Source organism: Erpetoichthys calabaricus, chromosome 4 (assembly GCF_900747795.2).
Source record: "Erpetoichthys calabaricus chromosome 4, fErpCal1.3, whole genome shotgun sequence".
NCBI lineage: Eukaryota > Metazoa > Chordata > Cladistia > Polypteriformes > Polypteridae > Erpetoichthys > Erpetoichthys calabaricus.
The window spans coordinates 283,131,070-283,157,769 of NC_041397.2; the positions used below are offsets into that span (position 1 = coordinate 283,131,070).

The 26,700-nt window shown below is 39.9% G+C and overlaps 1 protein-coding gene across 2 annotated transcripts in view; it reads left to right on the forward strand.

The window, feature by feature from the left end:
• The first annotated feature begins 7,484 nt into the window (after nucleotides 1–7,484).
• Nucleotides 7,485–26,700, forward strand: part of nlgn4xa (neuroligin 4 X-linked a) — a 553,330-nt gene continuing 534,114 nt past the window's right edge. For both annotated transcript variants that reach the window (XM_051927218.1, XM_028800872.2), the window contains exon 1: nucleotides 7,485–7,824. The gene's annotated coding sequence lies outside the window, so the exon portion shown is untranslated. The remainder of the gene's footprint in view (nucleotides 7,825–26,700) is intronic.

Genomic DNA, 26,700 nt, shown 5'->3' on the forward strand with positions numbered 1-26,700 from the left:
TAAATTAATAAATTCTTTATTAATACTTTATAAATTCACATACTCCAGCAGCATACTGATAAAGAAACAATATTAAATTAAAGAGTGATAAAAGGTGCAGGTAAAACAGACAATAACTTTGTATAATGTTAACGTTTACCCCCACCCCCCTCCCCGAGTAGAATTAAAGAGTCGCATAGTGTGAGGGAGGAACGATCCTCCTCAGTCTGTCAGTGGAGCAGGACAGTGACAGCAGTCTGTCGCTGAAGCTGCTCCTCTGTCTGGAGATGACACTCTTCAGTGGATGCAGTGGATTCTCCATAATTGACAGGAGCCTGCTCAGCGCCCATCGCTCTGCCACGGATGTCAAACTGTCCAGCTCCATGCCTACAATAGAGCCTGCCTTCCTCACCAGTTTGTCCAGGCGTGAGGTGTCCTTCTTCTTTATGCTGCCTCCCCTGCGCACCACTACGTAGAAGAGGGCGCTCGCCACAACCGTCTGATATAACATCTGCAGCATCTTATTGCAGATGTTGAAGGACGCCAGCCTTCTAAGGAAGTATATTCGGCTCTGTCCTCTCTTGCACAGAGAATCAGTATTGTCAGTCCAGTCCAATGTATCATCCAGCTGCACTCCCAGGTATGTATAGGTCTACACCCTCTGCACACAGTCACCTCTGATGATCACGGGGTTCATGAGGGGCCTGGGCCTCCTAAAATCCACCACCAGCTCCTTGGTTTTGCTGGTGTTCAGGTGTAGGTGGTTTGAGTCGCACCATTTAACAAAGTCCTTGATTAGGTTCCTATACTCCTCCTCCTGCCCACTCCTGATGCACCACACGATAGCAGTGTCATCAGTGAACTTTTGCACGTGCCAGGACTCCGAGTTCTATTGGAAGTCCTATGTATATAGGCTGAACAGGACCGGAGAAAGTACAGTCCCCTGCGGCCTCCTGTGTTGCTGACCACAATGTCAGACCTGCAGTTCCTGAGGTCTGTGTGTAAAATAGTCCACGATCCATGCCACCAGGTATGAATCTACTCCCATCTCTGTCAGCTTGTCCCTAAGTAGCAGAGGTTGGATGGTGCTGAAGGTGCTAGAGAAGTGCAGAAACATAATTCTTACAGCACCACTGCCTCTGTCCAAGTGGGAGAGGGATCGGTGTAGCATGTAGATGATGGCATCCTCCGCTCCCACCTTCTCCTGGTATGCGAACTGCAGAGGGTCGAGGGCATGGTGGACCCATGGCCTCAGGTGGTGAAGCAGCAGCCACTCCATCATCACATGTGACGTCAGAGCGACAGGCCTGAAGTCATTCAGCTCACCAGGACATGATACCTTTGGGACTGGGGTGATACAAGATGTTTTCCAAAGCCTCGGGACTCTCCCTTGTTCCAGGCTCAGATTGAAGATGCGCTGTAGAGGACTCCCCAGCTCCAGCGCACAGACCCTCAGCAGTCGTGGCGATACTCCATCTGGACCCACTGCTTTGCTGGCACAAAGTCTCCTCAGCTCTCTGCTCACCTGAGCTGTTGTAATTCTGGGTGGGGATGTCACTCCTATGCTGGTATCAGCAGAAGGATGGGTGGAGGGTGCAGTACTTCAAGGTGAGAGTGGGTTAGGGTGGTCAAACCTGTTAAAGAAGTTGTTCATTTGGTTTGCTCTCTCCACATCTCCCTCGATGGTGGCACCCCACTTCGAACTGCAGCCAGTGATGATCTTCATCCCATCCCACACTTCCTTCATGCTGTTATTCTGAAAATTCTGCTCCATCCTTCTCCTGTACTGCTCCTTCGCCGCCCTGAGCTGGACTCGGAGAGTCTTTGGCACGCGCTTGAGCTCATGCTGATCACCGCCTTTAAAAGCCCTTTTCTTCTGGTTCAAAAAGCCCTTGATGTCACTCGTAATCCATGGCTTGTTGTTAGCATAGCAGCGTACTGTTTAATTAGCCACAATTAATGACATTTATTCATGTTATCAACCTAGAAAACAGGAACTGCAGGTTCATAGACTTTCAGAATTTTACTATACAAACTGTTGTTCTTTCGGTAGCTTGTTCTGCATTTAGTGTTTATCACTACTTTCAAGATTTACGAGGAGTACAAGACTTTCATTAAGAAATCATTTTTGGGTTATTTAACTTATTGTATTTCTGTCATAAAAGAGGGGATAATAGTATGGAGAGTATTTGCTGAAAATATTTTTATTTGATGTAAAATATGAACTTTTGCACTATAAACACCTGATAATTCACATAAATGATGTAACTCACTTGTTCTTCTTCAAAATCAGACTCAGTGAGTACCATTTATCTAGTTGGCTCAAGTCAGTGTTCAGTGCACATTACCTGCACAATCCAATCAAATTCACTCTGATTGGGCGAAAACTGTCCCAACCTAGCAACACCCTCATATCATTGGTTAAGGTGTGTGTGCACTGCTCAAGCCCAACTTTTTTTTAAGAAATATGATAAGAAATATGATAGAAGTAGCAAAGTTGCAATGATGCAAAATTAAAAAATAAAAGCAGCACAGTTCAGCAGTAAAATGTAAATGTATATTTTTTTTCTCATAAGGGCATATGTTTACATTCAGCAAAAAGTCAGTTGCACCTCCTGCCCCCATGCTGTGCACACCAGAGACTTAGGCTAGGTGATTATTAGTTATATCCTGATATGTAAAACTATAAAACTGGAAGATGATATACATACTTTTTCAGATGTTTATTTTAATTGAATAACTGTACAGTAAAATTTAAAATATTCCGTTCACTTTATTTTTACATACAGTAGATTCAGAAAGTATCAGATCCCTTGATTTTTTGCAAGCTTTATTGTGTTGTAGATTTAATGGATAAATTTGCATTTTTTGTGCCTCACTATAAACTCAATAACCCATAATGACAAAGTAAAAACATGTTTTCAGAGAGGCTTGTATACTTACCACTTATACTTACCAAGATGCCTCACTCACATAAGTATTCCAATCCCTTAACTGAGCAGTTTCTAGAAGCTCCTTTGGCACCAATTGCAGCTTCAAATCATCTTGGGTAAATCTCTACAAGCTTTGCACACATGGATTTGGGCAGTTTATCCTACACTCTCAAAAATAATAGTTCCTGTAATGGCATTTTATGATTCTTCACTGTGTTGTGTGGTTCCTCATAGAACTATTGATTTACAAAGCACTGTTTCATTCTGGAAAGGGTTCCTTGAAAATGAAGTTAGTTCTTTGTGATTTAATAAACTTACTAATGTGTAGAAAAAAATAAAAATAAAAAACTGAAATCTTTAATGTATGGTAAGCTACCTAGCAGGACACTAACAGATTAAGGATAGTGTTATTTTATGCAGCAAGAGTCCTTTTAAAATCATGAAATATTTGTATTTCACAAATTTGTTACCATCTATTCATGGTTATTTACTGTGTGGACCCTATCACGAATCTAAATAAATAAAGCTTCTCTCTGTAACCTTCATGTGTATAGGTCTTTTGGGAACCAAAAATGGTTCCTGTATGGCATGCTTATTTTTAAGAGTGTATTTGTCCTGGCAGATCCTCTCAGGCTCCATTACAGTGGATGGAGAGCAGATGTTCTACACAGTTTAAGCCTCAACTTTGGCTGGGCCACTCAAGGACAATCAGAGACCTGTCCTGAAGCCACTCCAGTATATACTGTTTGAATGTTTTGGATCATGTTCTTGTTGAAGGGTGAACCATTGCTCCGGTGTGAGGTTACATTCACTCTGGAGCAGGTTTTCTTCAAGGCATTCAGATGCATTTACCTTTTCCTCAATTCTGACCAGTCTCACTATGTTTCTGAAGCTGAGAAGCACACCCATGGCATGATGCAAAACAGTGGAGAAGCAACCCATAGCATGATGCTACCACCACCATGCTTCGCCACGGAGATGTTATTAGGCAGGTAATGAGCAGTAACTGGACTTTGTCAGATGTAGTGTTTGGAGTTCTGCCCAAAGAGATACATTTTCCCCTCATCAGACCAAAGAATCTTTTTCCTCATGCTGTTAGAGCTCTTTAAACTGTCATGTGCCTTTTACTCAAGAGTGGCTTTTGTCTAGCCACTCTACCATAAATACCTGATCGATGGAGTGCTGCTAAAAGGGTCATCTTACCAACAGGTTCTCCCATCACAGCAGAGGATCTCTGAAGCTCTGTTAGAGTGACCAATGTGTTCTTGGTCACCTTCCTGACCAAGGCCCTTCAGGGTGGTTCCTATCTTCTTCCATTTCACAAAAGCCTCAAAGGACTCAACGCTTTAGCAATAGTTTTATACCCTTGACCTCATCCATGCCTTCCTTGGACTCTGTGGCTTGGTTTTGGTCCTGACATGTAGTGTGAATTATTGGACCCTTTATGTGGCTTTCTAAGCAATGTCCATTCAATTCAGTTTGCCACAGGTGGACTCCATTCAAGTTCTCGACACGTCTCAAGGAGAATTAAAGCAAACATGAAGCACCTGACCAGAATTTAGACTCCCACAGCAAAGGGTCGCAAATACTTATATGAATGAGAGATTTCACTTTCTGGCTTTTAATAAAAAAATTCTGAAAGCATGTTTCGCCTTTGTCATTATAGGTTATTGAGTGTAGATTGATCAGCAAAAATGGGAAATGTATCCTTTTAAAATGAAATCTACAACACACTAACGTGTGCAGAAATAGAAGAGGTCTGAATAGTTTCTAAAGCCACTGTAGTACTCGCCACTGAGTGCAAAGTTCTACAAAATTTCCAAAACTGATAAAAGCAATAATTCTGTTTTAACTGCTGACACCAGACCAAGTTCATTTTTCATACCTCTCAAAGGGTAAAGATCACTTTTAATATCTTGGGGCAAGCCCAGAGTGCAAGCATCTTTGCAAGGTTCAATCACAAGTAAAGCTATGACTGAAAAAAATAATATGAAAAAAAAAAGCCAAAACAAAACAAAACTTAGAATAAAAAATTGCAGAGTACAACTTACATACCCCTCTGATAATACACAGTATTAAAAATGCATGAAAATTGAAAGTGAAAAAAGAAAAATGCCCCAGGAGGCTTTTCTGTTTTACATTACTTTTTCCTTTACATAAATATAATTGCATCTATTTCCTAATTTTTAGGGATAGCTAAAATTAAGCCTGGCAATTGCAACCACTGAGGTTACTTTGACTCTTTTTTTTTTTCATTTAACTGATCTCTTAATAAAATTTAAGGTCAAAGGCGTGGAGTGGATTTTCCTTACCCTCCTTTATCAGTGCAGTGCAGTCAAGTCATGAGGTCCTCCGTTTTGAATTCCTTTTAAACAAGTGAGTCCAGTTACTTCTATTAGTGTTTAGTGTTCTTTACATTTTTAAAATACATTTTAGAACAGACTTACAGTGCAAAAGGAATAATTAGAAGGGTACATTACTGATGTCTAATAGTTCTGTACACTCTTAAAAGGGCCGAAGAAGTTCTTTCAGAGTGATGCCATTTTTGGTTCCCAAAAGAACGATCCACTTGAAGGTTCCAGACAAAATCCATGACAAGCTCCGTAAATTAGCTATAAACCAATGATGATAATGTGGGGATCCACGTTAATGCCAGTTTGGACTGGTCTTAGAACACAAAGAAACTATACAAGAAAAGGCAGAGCAGGCTTTTCTTCCTTTGGAGACTGTGTTCCTTTAATGTGGGGTGTGACATCCTTCACATCGTCTACAGCTCTGTGATGGCCAATGTGATTTTCTACAGTGTGGTGTGCTGGGCTGGTAACATCACTTCAAGAGATGCCCACCCAATCAATAAGCTCATTAAAAGGGCAGGCTCAGTTATAGGATGCACACTGGACCTCCAGGAGTTCATAGCAAAGGAGAGAATTAAAATAAAACTGTGCCATTATGAACAATGCTGCACATCTTCTCTCTAACACACTAACAATGAGGGCTTTTAGCCAGCAAATTATTTAGCAAAAATGTGTCAGGAACCCCAATGGGGGGGGGGGGGGGGGGCTTCTTAATATCAACAGCAGCATGCTTGCATAATGTACCACTGTGACTGTAAGTACTAACTCAGAAGTTTTCTTTTCTTTCTTTTTAATTTTTTTTTTGTCATTCTCGTGTGTGTTCAGACCATAGTGTGTTATCTGTCTATCAATTTATGTGTTTATTTATTTAAAGAGCTTCTGTAAAAAGCCAAATCTCCCCCTAGGCACAAATAAAGTTCTGTCTATCTAACTGATATCCGAGCATTGATTTTCAAAGGACTCGAGCTGCATACAATAACACAGAATGAAATGGTTCTTTATCAAATAATGGTTTTGCAAGAAGGCACAGTAGAGTGCCATTTTGGAACCATTGCTTTTAAGAGTGGCTTATGTTCAAGATTTCAGCCAGTCTCTATTTGATATAGCCTCAGCCCTGGATGGGATGCCAGTCCATTGAAGATTTTTATATTTTATGATTGTTAAAGATTTCAGCCAGTCTGTCTTTGATATAGCCTCATCCCTGGACGGGACGCCATGTATTTTATGATTAAAAATATTGCTTACCGCATGTAATAACAATCAGTTTACAAGATGGATGTGTAAACCAATAAGTAGCAGTAGAATCACAGTCGACGGGCTCACGAGAGATTTGAACCCGGGACCTTTTTGTTTCCCTGCGCGCTCCGCTTCTGCCTGCAAAACTGGAAAAATGTAGTGGCCCTTTTTAAAAAAAAATGTCTTCATCATCAGAAAGATTTGACAGCATTATCTGAGTTAAGTAATCTGCTAGTTTCTTTATATTGTGCCGAGGTCTTCAGGGCGACATGCTCGTTCGTGCGTGGGTAGGTGGCTGGCTGGCTGGGTGTGTGGTTTTAATACGCACTTCTGCTTTGGAGGGGTGGGCGGAGAGAACTCGACAGAAACCCACAAATTAATCTAAAATGCTGATAAAATTGGAGATTAACATGCGGTTGGTGGAGGGTGCTGTTGGTGGGGGGGTTGGTTTGGAGATGTGTGTGCTTGCTGCAGCAGAAAAGCTCCTTAGTCGTGGAAAATGGGAGTAATCTGGTTGCTAACGATGCAGCTGCCATTTACTTAATGTCAATATCAGATAAATAAAGAAGCTAGCTTGGGTGATTAAACGGGAGTAAATGTACAAAAAAAAAACGCGAATTGTGAAGCCATACACCTAAATTAATAATAGTAATAGTAATAATAATAACTATACCAATATATGTGAGGTCCACGTAGATGTGCGAGAAAGACCTTTACATTTCAAGCAGCGGATCCGCTCTCGGTTAATAGTGATGGAGCGGGATGCGGCAATTGGTTGCCGGCTTTGTAAAATTCATTCAGTTTAGTCCAATAGCAAAGGCACAGAAAGCGACTGGTACAGCCTGGGTTTCTCTCTCTCTCTCTCTCTCTCTCTCTCCGCTCACCGCTCTCTCTCACCCCCCCCCCCCCCCCCCCCCCCCCTCTAATCTCCCGTTGCAGACCAGTCTCTCTCTCTCTCTTTCTCTCTCTCTCTCTCTCTCCCTTTCTCCCTCTCTGTGTGTCTCTCTATGAAAGCAATCAGAGCCCCAACAACTTGCAATTCCTCTGCAGTGAATCTAATGAATTTCGTTCATGAATGTAGGTCATTTACAAGCGAAAAGCAGCTATTCTTCTCAGGAGCTAAGTCTGGGGTGTAATTGCATTTCACTTGGACCGGGATATTGCATTGGATCTTCTTCCTTCTTCTTTTTTTTCCCCTTTCCTCCTTTTCAGGGGAGATGGAGTTTTAGATATTTGGTGTGATATTCGCCCCCTTTTTTTTGTATCTCTCGAAGTCCCTGGCTTCAAGTAGAGGAGTTAGATGTTGCAGATATACCGAGGAGGTAAGTACCGAAATCTGATTTTGGCTCGCTTTCAATGCTTTGGCTGAGAGCTCCGGTGCTTCAAATGCTAGCCGTATCTTTATCTTTGCTCAATGTTAACACAGTCGCTTTTTTTTTTTTTTTTTTTGCTTCTTTCATTTTCGATTTGATCAGCTTAACATTTTCAGCCCAATATGCCCCCTGTACCCCCCCCCCCCCCCCCCCCATCATCATCACTACAACCTTCACTACCAGCACCACCTTTCCCCATCCAGAATTTTTGGCAAAGTGCACAAAAATCCTCAGTCGGTGTCAATGAAAGCTACACATTATCGGATTCACTGAAATGGCTTTTATTCAGAGGGAGACACAGAATGTGTGTGTCTGTGTTCAAGTGTATGTATATATAGGTGTATACATATGTATGTGTAGGTCGGTGCAAATATACAATATATGTTATACATTCAAATTCATATTTATATATATGTGCGCGTGTAAACGTATATGCATAGCGTGTAGTATGGAAAAAAAGCTACTTCTGGGTGCCCGTGTGGCTTATTGGGCTTACTTGCCAAAGTAAATCATAAAATAGCAATGCAATTAATGCTGTAATATATGAGCATTGCTTGGTGTTTTCTCAGCCTCCCAGGTTTTATGTTTTTATTATTTTCTCTGAGCCGTTTCATTACTAAGTCTATACTGTTTTATCATTTGTTTGAACATTTTTTTAGGGGATGTAAGTCTGTGCAATAGGATCATCAGTTCTTCTTAATCATATAATTGTAATGTTTTATTTATTAGTTTCTATGACACATAACGTTTCAAGCGAAAAAAAAGTTAGCCAATCCCTCTGTACGCGAACAGTTATGCTGCACTTATACTGGCAAAATGGGTATGTGCGTAAAATCCTTAAAGGCTGTGCGATCCTTGGCAGAGAAGTGCATGCATATGTTATAGCACATCGTTGATTCAGAGCGCCTAAAAACCTGAAATTATTTTTGATTAAAGGCTGGTAATGTCAGTTTATTTTTTCCAATCTGTCTACACCTTGCAATCTGCAATCAGTTTTAAACACATTTCACCACCACACCGCTGGCTGTAATTAGGAACGCAACATTCACCAAAACCAGGATGGGTAATTCTTCGCATTATTCTGGAATTCACCATGTATGAAACCAAACCAAAAAAGCTGCCCAACAGGCAGAGATTTTAAAAAGCGTTTATGCATTCACTTGTCTTAATGGCTGGCTTCAGTGTGACGTCTATTTTTTCAAGGCTTGCAATGTACCGCGCGTACCGGGATCCCATTTGCGCATACGGAATCGGTGTGCCTTTAGATCCTACCCTTGTTGATGTTTGAACTTGAAAAGGAGTGCTAAAGCTCTTGGGTAATTAGTATTCGGCTCCCGTAGCGCTGAGGTCAGAATGACCTGCTTCTTGGGCTGCGGCTGCGAACGTTATATTTTAGGATGCCCAGGATTCCCTTTGCACATACTAATAATGTGCGCATCATTTTACAGCAATCTTACCTTGCTTGCCTGCATGTGTTACAATTTAATCGCCAAGCAGGTACTCGGCGCGTGTGTGCGCGTTTACTTTAATGGTGGAGGATCGATGTGGTGTCGTCGTATGGGCACAGTGGATCGATTTGCCATGCTTATTACGTTTTCTTCTCATGTTGTTACTGTTTTTCTTATAGAATCGTGTTTCTCCTTAGATCTTAAATTATCCCGAAGGCTTTATTATGCACATGTTATTTGATGGACACGGCATCGCAACATCCCAGATGAATTTAAAATTATTTAATAATCTGTTTCAAGCTGATGGATAATCAATATAGGGTCTCTTGGACTGAGATTTTGTTAATCAAAAAACATATCACCTAATGATGTACGCTCTTTTCGCGACTGGTAAATTCAGAGTAAATCCACAAGGTGGTAGTATGAACACCTTACATACGAAGGTTTCTAAGATTTGTAAACTGGTTAAGTTGTTGCTTGGCAGATAGCAAGCAAAAAAAAAAAAAAAAAAAAGTATGGTAGCGACGTAAAAAACAAATGGATTTTATTCACGGCATTACATGTTAAGTGAATGGATGTTCAGCATGGACAGTAATACACTTTTTCTGTATTTAAAGGCTACATGCATTTATAAGGTGGCACAGTAGTAACATCCAGTCAGGACATCAGAATTCACATCCCTGGTCCTCCCAGTGTGTAGTTTGAATGTTCTCCCCATGTCTGCATGGGTTTCCTCTGGGCGCTCCAGTTTCCTCCCTCAGTCGCTGACATGCAGTTTAGGGTGACTGACGAGGCTGTGTGTTCACCCTATAATGGACTGGCGTCCTTTACAGGGGATCATTTTGGACTTGCACCCTGTGCTTGCTGGGATAGGCTTCAGCCCACTGCGGCCTTGCTCAGGTTTAATCAGGCTTAGTAGATGGTTTGGTGTGTGAATTTGTACTGCTTTAAAACTTAATGCATAGTCCACTACTTGATAAACAACACTGGTTTGAAGAATTCCTTGGAAATACAATACATCCATCTAATATAAGAATAATGATGTGTCCCAGGGATTCAAAAAAGAATGTGTTCAAAATTTAAATGCGTATATCTAATGAAAACCCACCTACATTCATATATATCATATAGAATATATAGCATATACAGTATATAAGTAGCATGTATACTGTATATGCATTGTAAAATAACATGAGATAACAAGGGGAAAAAGATTTGGTGCATCAGCAGGAATCCCCATTTAATGACCGAGGTAATGTTGGTTGAAATTGCAAAGAAACAAAGGATAGAATAAACTAGATGGATCTAAAGCTGTTCTGAAAACAAGTCTGCAAGAAGGCAAATTCCAAAGTGACGAGGATTTCCTGGGGCAGGTGGGTTTACATACTGGAGTGAATGCAGAAGGGTCAAGGTGATGGGTTGTTCCTGGTGAAAGTGACATCAGTGGTCCTCTGTATTGTTCTCCTATATTCTTTAGCAAATCAGGTTAGTGGCAGTGTCACATTCAAATTCTTCCCCATAATAGTTGCTAACCCAGCACTCTTGAGACATAAGGACATAATAAATTTGACAAACAAGAGGAGACCATTCAGTCCATTAAGAGCTAAGCTGTCCCAATATCTCATCCAGAGACTTATTTAGGAATGTCAAGGTTTCTGCATCAGCTCCATGTCTCAGAAGTTAGTTCCAGATTGCCAAAACTCTTTGTATAAAGAAGTGCTTCCTGGCCTCAGTACTATTTGCACCTCTCCTTGATTTCCATTCACAGTTAAGTTGAGGCACATCCTATGTTCATGTGCTTCACAATATATACACACTGTAAAGATAAAACTTACTATATGAATTTGTTAAGTGCCTCTATCTTTGGCTTTGTGTTTAACTTAAGACATTCTGTATCACTTGTACCAGCACATCACTATAAGAAGTCCTACAATGGACCAGATATTTGCCAAACTGTTTCATTATCTACACCTTAGATAATAGTAAGAGAAAGGTGTGTTAAGCTTGTACGATTTATCTGTATGTTGGTTAAACCAAAATGCTTCTTGTCTGTGTTATGCAAAGGAACCTAACTTATCTAAGATGTTGCTTTACTAGATTAGTCAGTCTTGGCACAGTGCCCTGTGCAGTGCACGTGGCAGGCTTGATGTAACAAAGGACATCCATCTAGAATTCATTGTCAGAGGTGACTCACAACTACTTTTTACTTGCAGAATATTTTCCTTAACAACACACAGGCACTATAATGAGGACTAGGACAAGAGAGACAGAGAAACCATGCAGAATAAGCAGTTCAGCCTTTACAAGAGCAGACATATTATTTTTCCTCAGTACAGGCAATTGCTTAACTCTATCACATCTAAGCATGCCTCTTCACTGTTTGGGACCATGGGGGGCACCTCCAAAACAACAAATAAGCACCTAGGCATCAGAGTCAGTCACAAGTCACCTTTCATTTCCCCCACTTCATATGTATATGTGACAATCTCGCCTCACTCTCTGTTGCACACCTGTTGAAGTGTGGCTGACTTCTAATGGGGTTTTGCACGGCACGTGGTATCTCACTGCTTTTGACTGCTCATTATCTTAACATTGCTTGACCTCTCCGCATCACACGTGCATTACAGCTCCCCACAGCTGTGTTTGTAATTTCTAGGCCATAAAACCTAGTAACTATGGAACTTGACTGGAGAGCACAAGGTTGCCAGTAATCTCCACCTCTTGTGTAGGATTGTGTATAACAATGAAACTACAGTAATCCCTCGCTATATCGTGCTTCGACATTCGTGGCTTCACTCTATCGTGGATTTTATATGTAAGCATATCTAAATATATAACATGGATTTTTCGCTGCTTCGTGGGTTTCTGCGGACAATGGGTCTTTTTACTTCTGGTACATGCTTCCTCAGTTGGTTTGCCCAGTTGATTTCATACAAGGGACGCTATTGGCGGATGGCTGAGAAGCTACCCAATCAGAGTATGCAGTTAAGTTCCTGTGTGCTGATTGGCTCAGTGATGGTGCGCCGAATTTGATTCCGCTGCGTTAACCAGGAAGTCTCGTCTCGCTCATTCAGCATCAACGTGTTTCGCTGTGTAAAGAGTTAACTTTTGTGCTCTTTTGTGTCTATCTTTGTGCATAGTCAAGCCCTTCGTTATGGCTCCAAAATGATCTGCTCCTGCTACTGCTTCAAGGGCCGTGCACAAGCGCCAACGAAAGATGCTAACGATTGCCAAAAAGGCAAAAGGCTTGGATATGTTTTATTTAAAAAGAAGGAAAAGAATATAAGCTCTACGGCCGCAGTGTCCTTTAACCAAGGCACAAAACGAGTTGTAAGTGGACCTAATAAGGCGATAAAGTATATAAGAGCGTGGGAAGGGTTTATAAAGCCTTAAAATATATATAAATAATAAAATAAATCTAAGGTCGCTACTTTGCAGATTTTCACATATCGCGGGGGGGGCTCTGAAACGTAACCCCCGCGATAGGTGAGGGATGACTGTATTGTGATCCGATTGCCAGTTGTGATGAAAGTGTCAATGTAAATAAATGTGTGTGCATTTATATTGGAATAGGGCTTTAACCATAGACTGAAGACCAAAATTTTGTAGAACTAAAATGTGGATTGTATGTCTTCTTTGGTTGCTTGGGGACAGTCTTTTTTGTGGAAACGTCTACCATATTTTCAGCCATACTTTCTGTAGGGGTCAGCAAGTTATAAGAATCATTCAGTGCTGGCAGTTAATTCTTCTAAAAAATAGGTTCGATTATTGACACTGAGTATATGGCTGATTTAGGTATTCCTTCATTTCAGCTAGGGATTAAGTGATGGATGGGGTCTGGAATTTTCAACACTAGTTTGACAGAAAGATATGACAATTATCGTTAGACAGGGAGTATGGCAAACCAGTAAAGTCTGCAAAAATATGCATTCTGCATCAGTATGAAAACTGTATGAAAATAAGGGTGGTTTGTAATGAAAATGTTTATTGTTTAAGTAACATAACTTGTAGGTACATACACAATACTTGTACAGAACAAAGTTCCTTATGTAGATATTCAATGCTTTTTAAAGTATATCATAAATTTTTAGAACTTTCCATTTTTACTGATGAAATAAGGAAACATCTGAATGAAAATGTCTTGCATACAAATCAGGCAAAATCCAAATAAGCTGTTTAGTTATTTATACCATTATATGAATAAATCTGGTTATTTTTTAAACTGGGGAGGCCTTCCAACTAGGATTGCTGAATACATATTTTTTGTTTCTTGAAGTGGCCTATTTTCTGAGCTGGGCTGTTTTTCACTAAACTATATTCAGTATATTGTATTTTTATTCTACTATACGTACTGTTTTATACAGAATATGAACAAAATGGAAATGATCAGAAAGGAAATATGGAGTGACTGAATTGTAATATTGGTCATGACATGTATAGGATGGAATTAATTGCCTCCCAGGTAGGAGGAATAATTTCTTAGTTTAGCAGAAGTAGTACAGTAGGATTGTTGAGATAATCAAACAAAGGTAGCGCAATGGCTCTGTTGTGCTCTTGGGAGTAGAATTGATAAAAGTGACTAATGCGTGGATCAGCATGTTACATGGATATGTGAAAAAGACAACATGAACGTATACTATGGCTTAAGGTAGTATAAATGGAGTAAACAAAAAACAGAAATTAAGACTGGGCTCCCTGAGTAAGACCCATTTAATGAATATGTCCGAAGGATAAAAACTGAGCCCAATTGTGCCAAAAGAAAATGATTGAATATAGAAGATAAGAAATTTGACAGACGAGAGGAGACCTTTCAGTTCATCAAGCTCAGCTGGCGTCTGCCATTTTAGTAAGGTGCAGAGCTCAGTTGTCCTTAGAAGGTGGTCCCTGAATGAATGTCGATTTCTGGTAATCTGTTGATTTAAGTATTGGTGAGACCAAAAGGAGCAGATCTCATTCAAAAAGGACATGACCTCAGTGGTCCTCTGTTCGAATTTATTCCTCCACTGTAAGTAAACAGGCAGAACAAAAGTTAACAATGGCATCACAGTTAATTCCTTCCCTGTATTCATCCAGCACAAACCTTTAAAATGCTCACAATGCTTACATGTCTGACAATAGTTTATGTGGTAACGGCCCAGCTAAAACAACTAATGAGGGGATACTGGGAGCAACTGATTAATCTAGTGCACAAAGACTCCATTCATGCTGAATGAGCTAAAAAATATTCCTTTAGCTCATTTGATTAAGGATGTATAAGTCGGAGACCAATTCATGATCGCATCAGAGAGTATTTAGTCAGATCAGCTGAGACAATTTGGTTCTAACAAAGATATCAGTTCCTACCTTCAAAATTAGGAAATACATTTCTAGAAAAATGGGAATTGAAGTCCTACATAGAAATTCTTTGAAAAAGGTTGGGTTAGTACCAGCCAAAAACATAAGTTTAATACAAATCTCATTGTGCACTCACTTCACCATTCATTAATTGATCATCATTACCAAGATCAATTGCATTAACTAAAGACCTAGACAGCTCTTGATATATCATTTTGAATTGTAGAAGCAAAAGCCACGGAAGTGCCAAATGGATGGGAAAGGCTGGGTCAGTCACAAATCTTGGCTGATAGTCTTTGTTTCTTAGAGCTAAACAGTTTTTCTGGTTTTCCCCATCTAACTCTCCATTTGCCTAAAGCAGTGGTTCTCGAAGTGTTTTGGACAAAGAACCATTTTTTCAAAACAAAAAATGATCGACAGACATTGCAATGAATTCCGCTTTATGCTTATCACATTGTTTGTTTCTACATTTACTTATGAAAAAATATTTTAGTGTTACAAAGTATAAAGAACAAGAGATGGCATAATCAGTGAATTAGTAGGCTGAACTGGGCTGTTTATGGGAAAGCATCTTCTTAATTTAAGTACTTGTACTACTCCTGCTGTTATGCCCTTGGAAGGTGCTTCAAGAAAGGCAACAAAAATATGAGCACAAATAGACCTCAGGAAAACTTGCACTGTTTCTAACTCTCTTTTTATGTCACAATCTAATTCTCATGCTGCTACTCTATGAGCTACCATGCTGCCTCCTTTTCTCTTGGTTGTACAGACTGGTCTGGTGTCTTCTCTAAGGTCTGGGTGGCAAATACTGAGCTACCATTGATCATTTCTTGTCTAGATGTGGCCCCTTAAGGAATCAAAGTTCTTAACTGGCAGTAAGCCTGGTTGAAGTAAAGTAAAGAAAATAAAACACAGTCCCAGTCAGCGAGCAACCTGCCATTAGAAGTCATTTGGGTTGGGTTGAATATGCAGGATAGAATATGGCCAGATAAGAGGTTAAAAGTAACAATTACACTGTTCTTCCAATCACCAATAGGTTAGAGGGGCACATAGATAGATAGATAGATAGATAGATAGATAGATAGATAGATAGATAGATAGATAGATAGATAGATAGATAGATAGATAGATAGATAGATAGATAGATAGATAGATAGATAGATAGATAGATAGATAGATAGATAGATAGATAGATAGATAGATAGTGTGATGAAGGCCCGACAGCTCAACCTGACCGGAATGCCCCTGGAATGGAAGGATGAGGGAAGGCAGGTACTTGATGACACTGCCTCCCCCAAAATGCTGGATGGCAGCTCTCTGGAGTGTAGCGGTGCCCCAGATTCCCCGGGCATCCCTGGACCTGGAATTTGGTTTTTCAGCCCTGTTGGGTGCCGTGTGTGCTGCCAGGGGGAGCTGTTGAAGGACCTGGGGAATAACCCTTTCCATATGGCCCGGAGGTACAAGGTAGTCATGAGGACGGAAGCCCCAAAGAAAAAAGGCAGTTCTAGTGGTCGGAAGGACAGAAGCACTTCAGGGTCAAGGATTATTTAAAGGACTGATGGGAACCCAACAAGCAAGCTGGGTTCAGAAGGTGTGGGACAGAGCTTGCTGGGAGGTGTGGAGGAGATATTTGTGTTAATTATTATTGTTATTAGTGTTTTCTTGCTTGTTTATTGGTGGCTGCGGTGCTTGAAGGGCACTACTCAAAGAAGAAAGGAAAATAACTTCTTGGTGCTTTTACCCTGTGTCCAGTGTGTATGTCTGTTGGGGTTAACGGGGCAACAGCAACCCCTAGCATCTTACAATAGATAGATAGATAGATAGATAGATAGATAGATAGATAGATAGATAGATAGATAGATAGATAGATAGATAGATAGATAGATAGATAGATAGATAGATAGATAGATAGATAGATAGATAGATAGATAGATAGATAGATAGATAGATAGATAGATCAGTCCTGGTCCCAGCAGGGAATTATGCAGATGTATTGCTGTTGGTATAAAGGACCATCCCCCCCCCCACAGGTCCTGTTTATTGACTCACTTCTACTGAATAATTCATTGGCTGAAAGTCCTCAGTGTTTGTGTGTCAGAGAGAGGATGTGCAGCATTGTTCTTAATGGCACGCAGTTTTGTTTTAATTCTCTCTTTCGCTACAACCTCCAAGGGGTCCGGACCCTTGAAGATGCTGCTACAACACACAGGCAGTGAAAACATATAAGGAGCAACGTGCATCAGTGCCCACCTGGAATTAAAAGACTGCTGTTGGCTGGATCTGAGAGTAGATTTAAAAAGCAGTCCCATACAGTGAAAGAGTTAATTTGGACAGGAGACAGACTGCAAGTTTGATGAAATGTCAAAAGAGAGAAGGAAGCAATCACTACATGCATAGGATCAGAGTTGGAAAAAGTGATATATAAGTAAAAGATGTTATCATCTGCAAGAAAGACAGACAGGGTGTTCTGTTTGTTGGTGTCTCTGAGTCATTTCATGTAGCTTTATTAGCAAGAAAGGTCTTCTAAGAAGCAAAACTAATTCAGGTCAAAGACCACCTGGTGCATGCTCACACACCACTAGTGGTCCATGAACCTCACATTGAGAACTACTTGTCAGGCAGCATAACACTGAAAAGTCAAAATGCCAAGAATGTTAGTTTTAATTAGTTTCTAACTGCTTTGTGTGGACCTTGCTTTAACTTGTTTCATGGGTAATTACAGGATTCGTTTTATTGCTAGGGCTTCTGCTGTTTGGGTTTTGCCCATTCTCCTTGTGTCTCCATGGATTAGTAGGCAGATCTCTATCTATCTATCTATCTATCTATCTATCTATCTATCTATCTATCTATCTATCTATCTATCTATCTATCTATCTATCTATCTATCTATCTATCTATCTATCTATCTATCTATCTATCTATCTATCTATCTATCTATCTATCTATCTATCTTCCCCATATCACATAAATTGGTGACTCTGCATTATCCTGATGTGAGTGAGTGTGCTGTGATGGAATGTAGTGTTATCCACATTTCAGTCTTACCTTAGATGGCCCAGTAAATAAGGAAGGGGACTTTATAAAATAATTCAACCATCTTAAATTTTCACCTCTCAATCACTTTGTGATCCTTAGTAACTCACTTATCCTGCCTACACTTTGATTAGCAAACCATACTGTACATACTGTATATTGTGGTTGTTCGTGGGTAGTATTTACTGTGGAATGAATCTGGCTCCCTATGATTCAGCAAAAGAAACTGCATGTTTGAAAATGTATTTAATGCACAGAGATTCAAAATAGTGATCTGTAATGACTTTCATCACATACAGAATGCTGATTTTCAGCAATCAGACTTTCAATCTTTTGTCTTATTGAGGCTAATCACAATTATTCCTAAATATTTGATTACCTTTTTTCAGTAGAAAAAGAATACAGTTGTTGGTTTCAGTTGCCAAATTGTATGGAAGATCAGAATCTGAATGATGTCTCAGCATGCCTTACAGAAGCATATGATGTGTAAACCAACCATGAGTAAAAATAAACCTTGTGTAACACTATGAGACCAGATAAAAATGAAAAATTGGGGCAACTGTGTGGTGAAACCCTGTTTAATTGAAAGAAAAGCAAAAAACTAGTAGCATGATCAAAACTCAAAGGATTAAACTACCTCAGCTGCTTGGCACACAATGTCAGGCTCATGTAGTGCACAGAACAGGAGATCCTTCTCCTGTCCTCTCTGGTCCAAGAATGAAAAACTTCTTCTGGTGGTAAGTTAGTTCTGGAAGAGGTGGGATTACAGGAAATGGGATGGAAAGAACCTCAGTCAGATTCCAAGTCCTCTTCAGAAATGTAGATGAAAAAGGAGAATGCATGAGCAACTATACTCCCTCTTAGCATGGAGTGGTACTACTTAACTTATTGGAGCCCTGAACAGAACAACCATATGAACACAAGAAATCTGACAAATGAGAGGAGACCATTCAGTCCATTAAGGCTTGTTTGTTTAACTAATAGCTAAGCTGTCCCAATATCTCATCCAGATTCTTCTTAAAGGTTGTCAAGGTTTCTGTTTCAACTACATGACTCAATAGTTTCTTCCAGACTCCCACAACTCTGTGCATGAAGAAGTGCTTTCTGGCTTCAGTCCTAAATGTACTTGCCCTTAATTTCCACTGGCACCCTTGAGTAAATGGATTCCCCATTAAGTTGAGACATATTCTAAGCTCAATGTGCTTCACAATATACAAACACTGTAAAGAAAAAACATACTATATGAATTTGTAAAGTGCTTCTAACTATGACTGTCTGTTTAACTAAGACATTCTGTATCAATTGTAAAAACACATCACCACAGTAATGAGATCATATGACATTTTAATTTTTTATTTTGTTCTCTATAAGAATTTATATGTCAGAGGTCCTATTGAATGAAACAGATATTTGACAAAACATTTAATTTGTTAAACTATTTTGAGACCTTTAGATAGGAGTAAGAGTAAAGAGTGTTGAGATTGTACCATTTATCTTTATGTTGATTGGTGAAATCTAAAAGCTTCTTGACAATGTTATGGAGATGAACCTAACTTATTTAAGATCCTGCTTTCAAGATTAGTCAGTCCTGTCACAGTGTCCTGTGCAATTCATGTGGCAGGCTTTATCTGGCTTGATGTAATGTTGACTCACAACTACTTCATAGAGTATTTTCTCTAACACTACACAGGCACTATAACAAGGATTGGGACTGAAGAGAGTTGGGGTGCATGCTAAGCTCATGTGCTTAACAATATACACCCACTGTAAAGGAAAACAAACTGTATGAATTGTAAAGTGCCTCTTAAAACGACTGCCTGTTCAACTAGGATATTCAATTGCATGAGTACATGACTTTAGAGATGAAATCTTATGGCATTATAGCTTTTTATTTTCCAAACGTTGTCACCTAAGCGTTTGCGTCTGACACTAGATATTGTAATAATTAGTGAAGATGGATATAATGCTGAATGATTAGGTTCAGAGAAGTGGATGGATGAATTTATGCAAAAGGTATGCTCTAAGATTGATTTAAAAGATCAAAGTGCATAAAAATTATTAGTGAGGTGGAGCAATTCTGCTTAACTTAGAAGAGTTCCATAATTCTTGATGACTTCAGTCTGTAAGTTGATAAATGTTACTTGCAAACATGTTGATGGAAGCCAACTGCCGTCTTTGTAATTTTTGTTTGAAGACATACTTTGTAACACTTGTATTAAGGTTACCAGTAACTGGCCTGCTATTAGATCCTTCTAGATTGCAAAACAACAGCAGTGGTAGCAGGAAGACCAAGGTTTGTGTCCTGGGTCCTCTATACATGGAATTTGCATGCTGTCATTGTGTCTGCATGGGTTTCCTCATGGTACTCTGGTTTCTTCCCACTATCCAAAGACACCCAAGTTAGGTGAATTGGCCCTAGTGTGTGTGTCTGGTGTGTGTGTTCACCGTACACTGGACTGGTGCCCTGTTCAGGCTTTGCTTCTGCATTCCGCCCTATGCTAGCTGGGATAGCCTCCAATCCCCACTCCATAGCTCTGGACTGAGCTGGACTGGATTTATGGGGTTAGACAATGACAATGATGACTTCTGTCATGTAACTTTTTGATCTCTACTTATTACTTAAGCTAAAATATTTCTTTCCTTGCTCATATGACACAGTTCTGCAATCTGACTTGCAGCACTTTTTTGACATTCCCAAGTGCTGTTATGTCAATTTTCAAAAAAGGAAAATGAAAGCTACATGCTGTATCCCATTTTAGATGTGAAACAAACTCAGGAGGTGAATTAATTCACTATTTTGGACCTGTCTCATCTGAAAAGGAAATGATTTTTTTCTGATACAGGACAATTAGTAATAGTCCAGTATCAGAAGAGCAACTGTTTTACTATATCAGTGTTATAGAAAACTGATCCTAGACACTCCGTGTTTGGTCAAGAGTCCATTAAAATTAAATACAGTGGGATAATGATTGTAAAAGAATGGATATGTGATATCCTAATCAATTATGAAATTTTTTTTTTTGACTTTTGATGAAACAAGACAGAATGACCTTTGATATTCTGGTTGTGTAAATCTGACACTTGATTAAGTCTACTAAAGGTAGCCTCCTGACAAACAATGGTAAATAGTACATTTGCAATGTATATTTGAGTTATGACTGCTCCAGAGGAAAACTGCAACGCCAACAAACAGTATCATCTGTTTGCTGTTGCTGCTGGTAGTGTAACTGTCTGCATGATGGCACACCTGGTAGCAATACATTAAGACCCGTTTTACCAGCAGCAGTACTTGTTCTTTCTACACCTGAGATCTTCCAGATTAAACTCTAATACATGTTTGATATTCACTAAAGATATGTTTAAAAGATATGATAAAAGCATTCCAGTCTGTTATTGATCTCATTGGTGTACAAAGTCTGAATGGCTAAATGTGTTTGTTTAAATAGACTTTAGCTTAACTAGAAATAACAAAGCAAATACATAAATGAAAGCAGAGTCTGTATTCTGTGTTGGGTGGCACAGTGGCAGACTTAGCAGGTTCAATCCTTACCTCACTCTCTATCACATACTAACAATAATCCTAGCCATAATTTGCTCTTTAATGGCCTATCTTCATAAACTAACAGCAGACTAAAAGAAGCAGTAAAATGAAGAATGTAGAATTCTGACTTAAACCAAACACGATGATCACAATGCATCACATCTGGCACAGCTACACTGGCTTCCTGAATCATTAATAAAGCTTTCAACACTAACATCACAGAAGATCCCTATTACTAGGGACTATTCCAGCAGCTTTGGTTGAAAGTTCAGCACTGAACAGGATTCCTGTTCATCACAATCTTATAAATAAACGTCCACACGTGGAAGTGTGTGTTTCTGTCCGGCCCGGAAGTGAGAGGTGGAGTCGGGATAAGGGCTCCACCTCTGAGGAGGCCAGCGAGGCCAGTACATCAGCAAATTGAAACCTCCAAAGAAAGAATCACTCGCTTAGTGGCTAATACAGGAGCGAGGCGAGCACATCGGCAAACGGTATATCTTTTACTTTTCCTCCTGCCACTAATACACAAGCGAGGTGTGCACGGCGGCAAAACGAAATCTCCAAAGAAAGACAAAGTCGCTTAGCTGCTAATGTACAAGAGATGCCAGCACGTCGGCAAAATGAAACCTCACGGGAGAGAGACGCCCAGAATAGTTCCTTTCAATTACCTGACATCTCGACATTTCAATTTTTTTTCTGACGATTTCAATAGTTTCTAGGACCCCATACTTTTTACAGCACAGGCTTACACAGCTAGTCTATATATATAATTCACTAAGCAGCCGACCAGGGCACGCAAGACAACCATGGGATACGCATGACATAGCCATGCCCGCCAACTCACAGAGCCCCGCCCACCAACTGTAAGAGCATGGGATACGACGACAACTCACAGAGCCACACCCACCAACTCTAAGACCATGGGACAAGAACGCCTGCCCACCCGCCCACCTGACTGTTACCAGCATTCACTGCAATGTACTGGTGTGTAAAACTATCGCAGCTGCTAAGCTTTCAGCCACGTGAGATTGAGCAATAACAGGTCTGTGATGCCCTTAGATGTTCGGGGCTGCACGCGTGCTACACTGAATGGATCAATGTGTGTCTACCCGGTGCCGAGAGGCGTGGGTAAGCCGTTGAACCCCATTCATGATGGGGACAGGGGCTTGCAATTGTTCCCCACGAACGAGGAATTCCCAGTGCCTGTCATACTCTCGCACTGATTAAGTCCCTGCCCTTTGTACACACCGCCCGTCGCTACTACCGAATGGATGGTTTAGTGAGGTCCTCGGATCGTCCCTGCCACGGTCGATCGCAGCCTCTGGGGGAGCGCCGAGAAGGCGATCAAACTTGACTCTCTAGAGGAAGTAAAAGTCATAATTCCGTAGGTGAACCTGCGGAAGGATCATTACCGGTTGTGCCGACCCGTCATTGGACAGTTAGGACCCAAAACCTCTAGGGTCCGCTTCCCTGCCCTCTCTCCCCCCATTCCACCCTCTGCGCCCGACTGATGTCCAGCCCCGTCCCTCGCTCTGGGAGGTGGGGGCGTGGCGGCTGTCCTCCAGTTTTCAGTCACGGACAATTGTATGTCGCTCTCTCCAGAGTTCCATCTTTTCATTTACTTACAGTCGTCAAACCCACACCATTTGGACAACTGTGTCTTTCAGGAAAGTGTTCACCCATCAATACATAATTATGCGGCATATGCTACGCCGCGGGTTGGCTAGTATTATATATTTCATAATAATCGGCTATCATTACTTATCTCCCACAATTCCTTTTAGCTTTACTCCAGATTTATTCTCTTGCCTCTGCCCAAAAATGAATTCATCAATTATCCAAACCCACATATTCCAACAGAGGTACACAGAGAGTCAGTGGTAACACTTTAGTTTAGGTACTGCAAAAATAATCTATTACTCATTTTCTATCATGTAACAAGACCGTAACATTCACTTCTTTGGGTCTTCATAACACTTATAAGGCATCAGTAAAGTGTTTATTCATTTCTGGAATGGGATCTACTAACAAAATCTTACTTTGGAATGGTCTGAGGTGGTTTAACTGAGTCATGTTTCTCTTCATATTACATATTTAGTATATGAATTCTTTATATTAGTATATTTAGTATATTAGTATATTACTATATTCAGTATATGAATTCTTCATATTAACAAGTCATTTTACCAGCATGTCAATATGCCACACTGCACATTGGTGAATAACAAATCTACTGATGTTTTATAAGTGCTATGAAGACCAAAAGAAGCCTTTGTTAGGGTCTTGTTACATTACATTAAATGAGTAATAGATGCATTTTTGCAATACCTAAACTAACACGTTACTGAGTCAGTTTGGAATCTTTAGTCATTCTAATATACAGGTTAGGTGGATTGGAGATTCCAAATTGGCCCTAGTGTGTGCTTGGTGTGTAGGTGTGTGTGTGCGTGCCCTGTGGTAGGCTGGCGCCCTGCCCGGAGTTTGTTTTCTGCCTTGCGCCCTGTGTTGGCTGGGATTGGCTCCAGCAGACCCCTGTGACCCTGTAGTTAGGATATAGCGGGTTGGATAATGGATGGATGGAAGTCCTTGGAATGAACGAATAAACTGCACAACTTACAGAAACTCCTTCATGGCCATGGTAACAAAGCTTAAACTACATAAACTCTATCAAATCGTTATTGAGTTTAACAGATATAACCCAAAGTTGTGAGGCAGCAGCTTTAACCACTGTAGCACCTTGGAATTCTCCATTGAAAAATTTCAGTAACATTAATCTACCTCACCTGTAAGCTAACAATAGGAAATTCATTGTATCTGTATTATTACATGACAATATTTACACAATGTAATTTAATCAACAAATGGTTATGTATCCTTCTGATAACCATTAAGCTGTGTTTGAGAATTTGGCTGAAAATCCCCACCCTTGGAAGTTTTTATAATTTATTGTTATATAACATTGAATCATAGTGGAATTAATTTTGGACACTGATCAACAGAAACGTTCTCTTTAATATCAAAGTGACAACAGATCTCTGTAAAGTGATCTAAATTAATTGTAAATATAAAACACAAAATAATTGATCTCATAAGCATTCACTAGTCAGTATTTAAAAGATGCACCTTTGGAAGCCATACCAGTCTCATGTATGTGTCTCTCTCTATCTCTGTCAGTTTTGCACATTTCCAAATTGCCATTTTTTTCCAGATTTAACTTTGGAAAACTGCTCAAGCTCTGTCAGGTGTCATGGGGATTGCGACCGAACAGCCTTTGTTAAATTCAACCACAATTTTTTAATATAGATTGAGATCTAGATTCTGACTTGGCCACTTGTTGTTTTTAAGCCATTCCTGTGTAGCAGCTTTGTCTTTATGCTTAGACTTCACATCTGGCTGGAAAATATTTCAGACCGCTTCAGGTTTTCCTCAAGGAGTTCCCTGTATTTTGCTGCATTCGTTGTATCCTCATATGCTTTCCATGGCCTGCTGCAGAGAAACATACCTTTAGCATGATGATGACTCCACCACGGTTCATTGCAGAGATGGTGTACTTTTGATAATGTGCAGTGTTTAAACACAACATTCAGTCTGATGGTCAAAAAGCTCAATTTTGGTCTCATTAGATCTTAGAACCCTCTTCAAAGACTTCAGATTTCCTGAGTTCAGCATCTTCCACATGCCTTCCAGCAAACTCTACCCAAGATGGCATGAGCCTTTTTTTTAGTGTCTTTCTCTTTGCCTATCTCCCATAAAGATGCAGTTGGTGAAGCATCTAGGCACAGCTGTTTCCCCTCCAATCTCAGTAACTGTAGCTTGTAGCTCTTTCAGAGTTATAGATATCTTGGCAGACTACCCTCACTAGCCTTCTTTTTGCCTGATCAAGTGCACTTTGTGGATGACCTAATCTAGACAGATGTAGAGCTGTGCTATACTATTTCCATTTTTAACGGTTGATTTCACTGATCTCCAAGGCATGGTTAGTGACTTGGATTTTGGATGTTTCATTCACCTTTTCGCTGAGTTGCTCGGAGTGTTCTTTTGTCTTCATTGTGTAGGTTAGGCTACAATGCTGAATCACCACAAGTTGGACCTTCCAGATAAGATGCATTTATACTATAATCATCTGAAACCCTAGGGAGGAGATCTCCATTGAACTAAGTCTGTGACTTCTAAAACCTAAACCAGCGCACCACTGACTATTTAGGGTGCCATATTAAAGGGGTGAATACCTATGTGGGCAATTGTTTTGTGTTTTAGATTTGTAATCAATATAGATCACTTTGCAGAGGTGACATTAAAGAGTTGTTTTCTGTTGATCAGTGTCAAAAAGCCAATTTAAACCCACTATGATTCAATGTTGTAGAACAAAATGTGAAAAACTCCAAGGGGAGAGGTGAAAACTTTTTATAGCAATGTAAATAAGCACAAAAGAAGTTATGTTAGAAGTTATGCTAAAATCTTTTTTATGAATGATATTTTCAGACATATGTTTCTCCATTAGGATTTTCTCTGAAATAATGGGCTTGACCGCTTTGAGTAACATTTCTAAAAATGCTCTCTGTAAAGACAACCTAATTGATCAAAGTGTACTATAATAAAAGGAAACAGTGCAGTGTAGTCCACAGTGTTCTCTTTTGATCAGATCAGTACGCACTGCTAACACATTACTTAGAGGTGTGGATGCTAAAAGCACTCATAGACCAAAGGAGGATTAGTTTAGCTGAAGCCCCAAATCATAAAAGTTTATTATACTGCAAAGGAACAAAATGAAAAAAAGCAAATGTATTTTTCTCTGTTTTCTCTATAGAATTTCTAGTACGCTGTCTTAGAAAATAAAGTGCACATAGTGCATGTTCTCTTAGAGAAAGTGAGAAAAACAACAGCACAGCAAAAACAAGCTGGCGCTCTGCCACCTGGATCAATACCTTTGACTTAATTGGGACTGTTGCCTTTTTAGGTGTTTGGGTACATTCTGGCGATGTTTGTAAAGCACTTACGCTTAGGGTCATATTGCAGCACTTTTATGCGCCTCTGTATGGCTCGCCAGCAGTGGAAATTGACTATTTCGAAATGTGTAATTTTGTTTGCATATTTGTTTGTTTTTATTTCAGTACAAAGAGTGCTATATGTCTGTTCATTACTGAAACAAATTTATGTGGTATAGAGTTACTAGAAGTGGTCTTTTGTGCCAGGAGAAACAACAAAGCCAAATCCCAGGCAGAACTGAAATCAACTGCAGGGCATACAGTGGATTCAGACAGTATTCAGACCCCTTCACTTTCTGCACGCTTTACTGTGTTGTAAATTCATTTTTAAATGGACAAATTTGCCATTCATACCCACCAATCTACACTTAATAACCCATGCTGACAAAGTGAAAACAACATGTTTTAAAAAAGGTTTACAAATTTATTACAAATCAAAAGCTGAAACCTCACTTTGCTGTGGCATTCCAAATTGCCCTGTTTG